Source organism: Panicum virgatum, chromosome 6K (genome assembly GCF_016808335.1).
Source record: "Panicum virgatum strain AP13 chromosome 6K, P.virgatum_v5, whole genome shotgun sequence".
NCBI classification, from domain to species: Eukaryota; Viridiplantae; Streptophyta; class Magnoliopsida; order Poales; family Poaceae; genus Panicum; species Panicum virgatum.
The window spans coordinates 33,261,718-33,270,148 of NC_053141.1; positions in this window are offsets into that span (position 1 = coordinate 33,261,718).

Below are 8,431 nucleotides of genomic sequence, written 5' to 3' on the forward strand. Positions count from 1 at the left end.
CATTCCTAGTAATCAAGAGCAACAGGCCAGGGTCATATCACCTGTCCGACGCCGAAGGCAATGAGCTACTGCATCCTTGGAATGCGGACAGCCTTAAAAAGTACTACATATAAGCTTGTAAAAAGGCCGCATCAGGAAACTATAAGCGATCGCGGACCTTCGCAGTTATTTTCAGTCCCTTTTACATTGCAAAAGGGTCGTACTCTTTTCCTCACAAGGGGAAACTCCACACCGGAGGTGAGGTTTTTGACGAGGCGGACCCATTGTAAACTATTTCAATGCAATGAACTTCCCCCAAACAAAGTGTCACCTTCGCCTAAGCAGCCCAAATGGCAAGCTTCGGCAAGCTTCTACATGCTGCACAAAACAGTAAGTTAGCAAAGTATACAGAATTCGTAAACTTTGCATACTTATCCAAACGAACGCCAAGGGGCTTCGACCTTCTAAAAGGCCCGAACCAAAAAACCTTCGGCACTAAAGGCATAATAAGTGCAAAACGAACGCCAAGGGGCTTCGACCTTCTAAAAGGTCCGAACCAAAAAACCTTCGACACAAAAGGCACAATAAGTGCAAAACGAATGCCAAGGGGCTTCGACCTTCTAAAAGGTCCGAACCAAAAAACCTTCGGCATTAAAGGCACAATAAGTGCAAAACGAACACCATGGGGCTTCGACCTTCTAAAAGGTCCGAACCAAAAAACCTTCGGCACAAAAGGCACAACAAGTGCAAAACGAACGCCAAAGGGCTTCGACCTTTCAAAAGGTCCGAAACAAACAACCTTCGGCAAAAAAAGGCACAAAAAGTGCAAAACGAACGCCAAGGGGCCTCGACCTTTCAAAAGGCCCGAATCAAAAAACCTTCGGCACCAAGGGCACAAAATGTGCAAAAAGAACGTTAAGGGACTTCGACCTTTCAAAAGGTCCGAAACAAACAACCTTCGGCACTAAAGGCAAAATAAGTGCAAAAAGAACGCCAAGGGGCTTCGACCTTCTAAAAGGCCCGAACCAAAAAACCTTCGGCACAAAAAGTGCAAAATGAATGCCAAGATGCCTCGACCTTTCAAAAGGCCCGAATCAAAAAACCTTCGGCACCAAGGGCACAAAATGTGCAAAAAGAACGCCAAGGGGCTATGACCTTTCAAAAGGTCCGAAACAAACAACCTTCGGCAAAAAAGGGGGCTTCGACCTTTAAAACGAACCGAACCAAAAGACCTTCGGCACAAAACAAAAAGAAAAATACCATCGGAACGATCGAAACATGGATGCCAGAAAGGGGGGAGACGTTTTTCCATCCGACCCCTCGGCATCAATCACTCGATCCACACGAAACAAAAAGAACAAAACCCCCCAAAGACAACAGCGCGCAAGAAAGGGGGAGACGTTTTTCCAAAAATACAAAATTTCCGCGCGTTGCCTCGGTGGTAAGCAAATAATCTATCAAGGTTCCACAAAAGAGAACTCCCTTTTCTACATAAACTGCCTCCAGGCAACGACTCGTTAGGAAGGGGGGAGACGTTTTTCCAAAAAACAAAACCCTAACGAGCGTCGCCTCCAAGGATGCACATAACAAGACATCTCGAACGATGCACAAAACACAGCACCTCGAAGGATGCACATAACAAGGCACCTCGAAGGATGCACAAAACACAACACCTCGAAGGATGAACATAACAAGGCACCTCGTCGGATGCACAATTCAAAACACCCGAAGGACATCTCAGGCATCTCGAAGGATGCACACAGAAAGGAAACCCGAAGGATACGCAATAAGAAGCCACGTTAAAGGCAATTGCGAGAATAACATACGCTCTGAAAAGCGTCGCAAAGGTCACATTCAGACGAAAGAGCAAAACAGATTACAATGAATTTCGACCGGACCAGCATAAATATTCTGCCACGCTGCATCCGGGACGAGCAAGGCTGAAAGCCTCCCAGCTCATCAATACCATAGCGTTGTTCATATCCTGCACCATGGGAATATTTATAGACCAAGTGCCAGAAACTACCAAAGTAAACTACAAACTAATCTCTAGACCTGAGCCCCCGACGAACCACCAGCGTCATTCCCCGAAGGAGACCTGCAAGCCTCGGACATTCGATTGTCCTCCGAAGGCTGATCAGGAGTCAACCCCTGCACAAAATAGACGAACCCAATCAAAAACAAGCAGAAGAAAAACAAACGGTTGCTGGAACCAACCCTACCTCAGTAGCAGCGGCTGCCAGAGTCCGAACGGTGACCTTGCCCAAAGGTTCCCAGAACTGTTCAAAAAACGCAACCTTCACCTCCTGAATCTTTGCGACCTCCTCAGCCAAACCTTCGTAGGGGACATACTGAAAACCCTCCAGTCGGGCAAGATCAACTGCGCCAGCGCGAAGAAGGTTTCCAACAAGCCCCTCGAAGGAAACAAAGGCTGCGTTGTCATTTGCAACGCTCATCACCTCACCGAGGCCCTCAAACTCAGACATCATCCAATCCAAGAGCTGAAAGATGACCTGAGAGCCTTCGGCCGGCTCAGGCAAGGGTAAAGGCTCCGCGCCAAGGGCGGAAAGAGCCTTCTTGTACTCTTGGTACACTCCATCGGCTCGTGAGGCAAACTCGGTGAAGACCTGCTCAAGTTCACCCATTTTAGCGTGAACCCTCTCCAGCTCGGTGATCCTCCACTTGAGGGCAGCCTTCTCATTTGCGTCCCCCTCAACAGTCCTCCGAAGGTTCTCTAGAACCTTCTCATTATCCGAAGCAGTTGACTCCAGCTTCGAACACTTGACCTTCAGTTGCTGGTTCTCGTACTTCAGAGCGAGAACCTCCCCTCAGCCCGCCGTAGTTTGTTAGCTAGACCCAATCTCTCGGTGGCGCTCGTCACCCGAAGGTCCGCATCCGCCTTGGCCTTCTGCATCAAAATACGGCTGGCGTGGGCAAGCTTCTTGCTCAACTCAGCAACGATGAAGGCAGCGTCGGAGGTAGACGTCTCTGCCACGGCTGCATTAAACTCTGAATCAAACACAAAATCACCTTCGGGGACACCAAAAAGTGAAGAAAGGCTAAACGCAATCAGGCTCCGCCCTACCCCTTTCAGGAGGAAGAATCCGAGTTGTTCCAGGCCCAAGCATCAGAGCCAAAAGTTGCTTCATCGACATAGAGACAGCTACAAAGGAAATAAAAAGAGGGATACTATAAGGTCATAAACAAAGGGTTCACAAAAACAGGGAAGCGAAGCTTACCGGCTTCGCCGAGATTCAATCCCTCCAACATCACCACCTCCTTATCCGAAGGTAGAGTCGACGACCCACCGGGGAAATCCCCACCCCTGAGAGAGAGCAGTGTCTCACCAACCACAATCTCCCCCTCCTCGACACCCGCCGCAAGGGTAGGCGTGGCGACCGCCGTCATCGGGGCCGGATCCTTTGGGGCACCGGCCGCAGCCCTGGTGGGCTTAGCCTCTGGCGGCTTCGGAATGTCCGAAGGCTTGGAGCCAGTCTTAACGAGACTCTGAATCCTCCGGCGTTTTGTTATACCTTTGGGGGAACAATAAAGATTAATCAGCGCCCTCGCCACCTCAACCTGACGGCCGGAACCAAAAAGCATGGTCCCGTACTCATCGCTAAGATCATAACGGGATCTAAAAAACCTCCCTTCGGGAACTACAATCTCCCCGCCCACCGTCCCATGAGCTCTTCCATAAATGAGGGCGTACCGCTATCGCCTGAAGAAACCTCCTCATCTTGTGCCTTCCTCTTGGCGCTCTCAGCCCTCGCAACAAAAACCTTCGTGCTTGAAGGTTTCCGGCCACGCCCGCGCCCCCGCGTGCCAACAGCCCCGGAACTCCCCACCTCCTCCACCTTAGCCTTACCTTTAGACTTCGACCCGGGAACCTCCGAACGAACGTTCCCGGGCGGCGTCATTCTCGGAATGGCGTTCGCCGGCACCGGCCGAGGCTCATAAGCCACGCCCATCTCAGCCAAACACCAGTTCAACCGAAGGTTCTCCCCCACACCTCCACCAAAGAACCATACTCCTTCCTGTTCCAGGGACCCAATATCTCTGCAGCCTGCCGCTCCAGCTCAGCCACTATAACTTCGTCGCTGCAACCTTCGAGTCTCCGAAGCCCAAAAACCGGAGACGTCGCGTCATACTTCAAGCCAGCAAAACGCTTACGCTCGAACCTCAACGGAGACCAGCCAGCAGACAAAGGCCAAACCTTCGTAGCCAAAAACTCCTCCACCACATCCCTACCGCCACAAATTTGGCAAGCCGTCATGAAGGCCTCCAGGCATGATTTGAAACCCAGCCCACACTTGCTGAAGGTAGGCTGATAGACGTGTTCAAACATCTCGATGTCCGAAGCCAGCAGATACTTCTCCTCGTCCGAACCTTCAGGATCAGGAAAGCCAATCTTGGCGTAAAACCAGTATCCCAACCAGTTCCCCTCCCACTTGTTCTTATAAGCCGTCGAAAGCATAACCTTCCCTAGACCAATCCTCTTGTTCGGCTTGCGAGGAACGAAGGTGCAACAGCCGTTCTGAACCTCGCTAAGCTCAGCGTCCTCATCCACATACACCTTGCGAGGCTGGCAGTGCAGATGAAAAAGCCTACAAAAGGCATCCACGGACACTTCTCCTCCGAAGGTCCGCACCACCCACAAAAACTTGGCCAAAGCAACAATCCCGTTCGGGGTGAAGTGGTGCAGCTTCACGTTGAATGGCTCTAAAAGCTTCGGCACAAGTGGATCCATCGGAAGTCTAAGCCCCGCAGTAAAAAAATCCTTAAAAACCACAACCTCGCCGGTCTCCGGTACAGGAATCACTTCCGCCCCTGGAGGACGACAAACACCTTCGGCGAAATAGTGTTTCGAAACGTAGAAGTCTATCGTGCTCTGAGAAACAACAGATGGCTCGAAAAGCAGAGTCTTACGTTTCTCCGGAGCCATTAGTTCCGAAATGTCCGCGGACACCGCCGAAAGGCTCTCGCTGGACTACTGCTGCTGAGGCGGTTGTGAAGCACCCGTCTCTCCTTCGGGAGCTGGACCAGAGTCTACACGAAAAACCGCCCTCTTAATGAATGCCATATCTACAAAAAAAATGAATAAAGGCAAATTAGGAAAAAGGGTTCAAACGAACCTTCGATCAATCTCGCTGTTTGCTTAGTGAGAGCCATGAACCACTAATCCACTTACACCGAGAAAAACGAGCAGCTTGATCACGCACGAAAGCGGAACCTTCGGAAGAAGTGCTTTATAGTGGAAAGCGTCGAAGGTAAGCAAAGCTCGAGAGGGCATAGGATTTACCCCCCCCCCCACCTCCGCTTATATAGGCGAGGGAAGGTGTAACGAACATGGCACCATTGATGCCATTTCGAGTGATTTTGGTGATCGAATGACAACACAACACTTGGACTAATATGATTGTTAAGATGATCATTCTCAGGCTTTTAGGTTCAAGTGATGACAAAGAGAAAGAGAAGATAGGCGTAGCAAGGCCCGATGGACTGCCCCTACGGGGGTTCCGCTACCCGGTTAGCGGACGGGGGTCGAGGGGGAGCCGCCCCTCGTGGGTCTCAGGGCAGCGCCCTGAAAGCTCTTCGATTCAGGAGCACCGGAAGAACCGACGCCAGGGCATCGGAGCATCCGATGGTAGTCGGAAGAACCGACGCCTTGATACTTTGGTGCAGAAGGGAATCGAAGCCAAGTCAGCCTATAGGCACCGGTTGAACCGACGGTCCAAATTAGGGCATCGGTGCAATGGCCGTCCTTTGTACCAGAGACGATGTCAAGTGCCCAGGAGAAGTGTCTTCAGCACCGGTTCAACCGATGGGGCATCGGTGCATACCACCGGTGTAATGACGTCAGCGTCCAGGAGAAGATTCTTTCAGCACCGGTTGAACCGGTGAGGCATCGGTGCATTGCATCGGTTCAACCGGTGGTCTCTGCGTCAGCTGTCAGGACTTCAACGGCTACTTCATGTTGTGAGTGACCGGATGAACCGACGCTACCCTGCCAAGAGGCATCGGTTCTTCCGGTGGTAGCAGATTTTCAGCTGACCGTTGGAGCAACGGCTACAAGACTTGGTGGCCTATATATACGCCTCACCCCGGCCATTTGAAGTGTGCTGGAGTTGCTGAACATCCCAAACACACCCAAGAACATCTCCAACCACCATAGAGCTTCATTGTACATCATATAGGCTTAAGCACACTTGTGAGAGTGCTTAGTGCTTGTTTAGGGATTAGTTCTTGCGAGAGCTCCCTTGAGAGAAGTCTTGCTGTGGCAAGCAACTTGTGATCCGTCGTGTGACCCTCTGTCTTGGTGTGGAGTGGCAACGACACTTTGTGCGGGGGAAGAGGAGGCCCCCTCCTTGGTGGAGAAGCTCCGTAGTGGATTTCGGCCGGGTGACCGAGAGAGACGGTGGCGGTGCACGAGACTCGGTGTCTTGTGGGCACTTGCCTTTGCTTGCCGGCATCGCCATTGGTGGCGTAGTGCAAGACGGTGATCGGAAGAGCCTCGGTGTCCCGTGGACGTAGGCGTTTATGCCGAACCACGTTACATGACCGTGTCTACTCGGGAGTTTGCATCTCTCTTGCACTTACCTCTTTACTTACCGCATTACGTTTCCGCACTTACTCTACCTTGCATTCCTTTACTTTCCTAGTTAGTTTGATTAGGATTAGCTAGGTTGCAAGTCTTTTTAGGGGTAAGTAGAGAGTAGCATAGATAAACCTTAGTCATAACTAGCATGCGTAGGACGTGTTAGGTTTATCTTATGCAAGTAGTTTGAGCCCTAGGTTAAAAAGCGATTAGCGACCCTATTCACCCCCTCCCCCTCTAGGGTCGGACACCCCGGTGATCCTTACAGAAGGCAACAGTAACAACGGTAAAATCGAGGAGTCGGCCGCCCAAACGGTGCAATCGAAGCCTGACACGTACACCACCAAAAACGACCGTTGCAGCCGACAGTTCGGGAGACGTTTTTCATCGGGAGCTTCCCGAAGGTTACGCGCAATCTTCTTCATTAACGCGGGTTTGGACCGTCGGCTTCGGACCTTGCCCTCAAGGGGCTACTGTTGGGGATTGGACCATCGGGAATGCGCCCAGAGGTTAATCCCAGTCTCGAAAACATCTCCTAACCTGTTTGCAGGGCTCCGGTGTTGGGTAACAAGCGCGCACGAAGGGTGCTCGGTGCCAACAAAGACACCGGGAACCGAGAAGCTCACCTTCGGGACCGAAGGTGAGGGCCGAACACTCAGGAACACAAGCCTGAGGTCCGCAACCTGTGAAGCTTCGAAGGAGTCACCTTCGGGAGACCGAAGGAGACAGTCGATCGCACCGTCGGCAGGGCGAAGGTGACAAGTGGCTACTCAGAAGCACAAGCTTAAAGATCAAGACCTTCGCCGCCGACAAACGAAGGATCCCATCTTCGGGCGGCCGAAGGTGACGGCTGATCGCTTGAAGATGGAGCATTCATGGGTGCGACCTCCGAAGTACCCCGAAGGACTCGAAGCCCTTCGACGGGTGTAGGCGTGCGTGTAAAACATGAATACGTGAGAAGGTCGGATTTGTACACCTCTCACCTTATAATTTTACCTCGGAACCGGCTGTAAGTGAGCTGTAAATGAGTTGGAAGGGGCAATTTGGAGAAATCTGGCCGAGTGCTAGGGGTATAAATAGCCCCCTCTCTCCACAGTGTAAAGGGTTGAATTTTCTGGTTATTACTGGAGAATTGCCTACCTTCATGGCCATTTTCGTACTGTTCATGCTCTCTGTTTGGGCATCTAAAAAGCTAAGATCCCAACAGATTGAATTTCTAAAAAACGGATCAGAGAGGGGAACGAAGTGAGTACCTTCTATTACCGGCAAGGCGGAAGACGGCGGCGGCGGTGCGGGCTTGAGAGGGACGCAGCTACCCGGACGAGGGCGGCGCGGCGCGGCGGAGGCGGTGTTGTGCGACAAGGAGACGGTGGCGCGGCACGGCGGAGGCGACGTCGGGGGAGACGCCGACGGCGGACGCGGTGACGGAAGGCAGCGACATGGACGTCGCGGTTCGCACGGACACAGAGGACGCAGGCGGTTCCCATGGGCCACGGCGCATCAGAAGGAGGCCGGGGGGAGGGGATTTGCGGTCAATTACTATTCTACACTTCCATAATTAAAATTAATTAAAAATCAAATTATGGATAGGCATTGACCCATTCGAATACACGAGGGGAAAAAGTCAGGCATCCTACCCGTCCCCTGCCATCATCTGGCCATTAGCAGGACCTGCAGCTTACTTCCCTAAAGCCTGGTGCTATGTTTTGACGGTTGCATCATCTACAGCAAGTAAACAGGGTATGAACGCAGAGAACGCAAGCTATAATCTGGAAAAGGTGTCTCTATGTACTCTTCGTCACTACAACATCAAACCTAGGAATGTACAACAACAAGCTGCCTCCACAGATGATG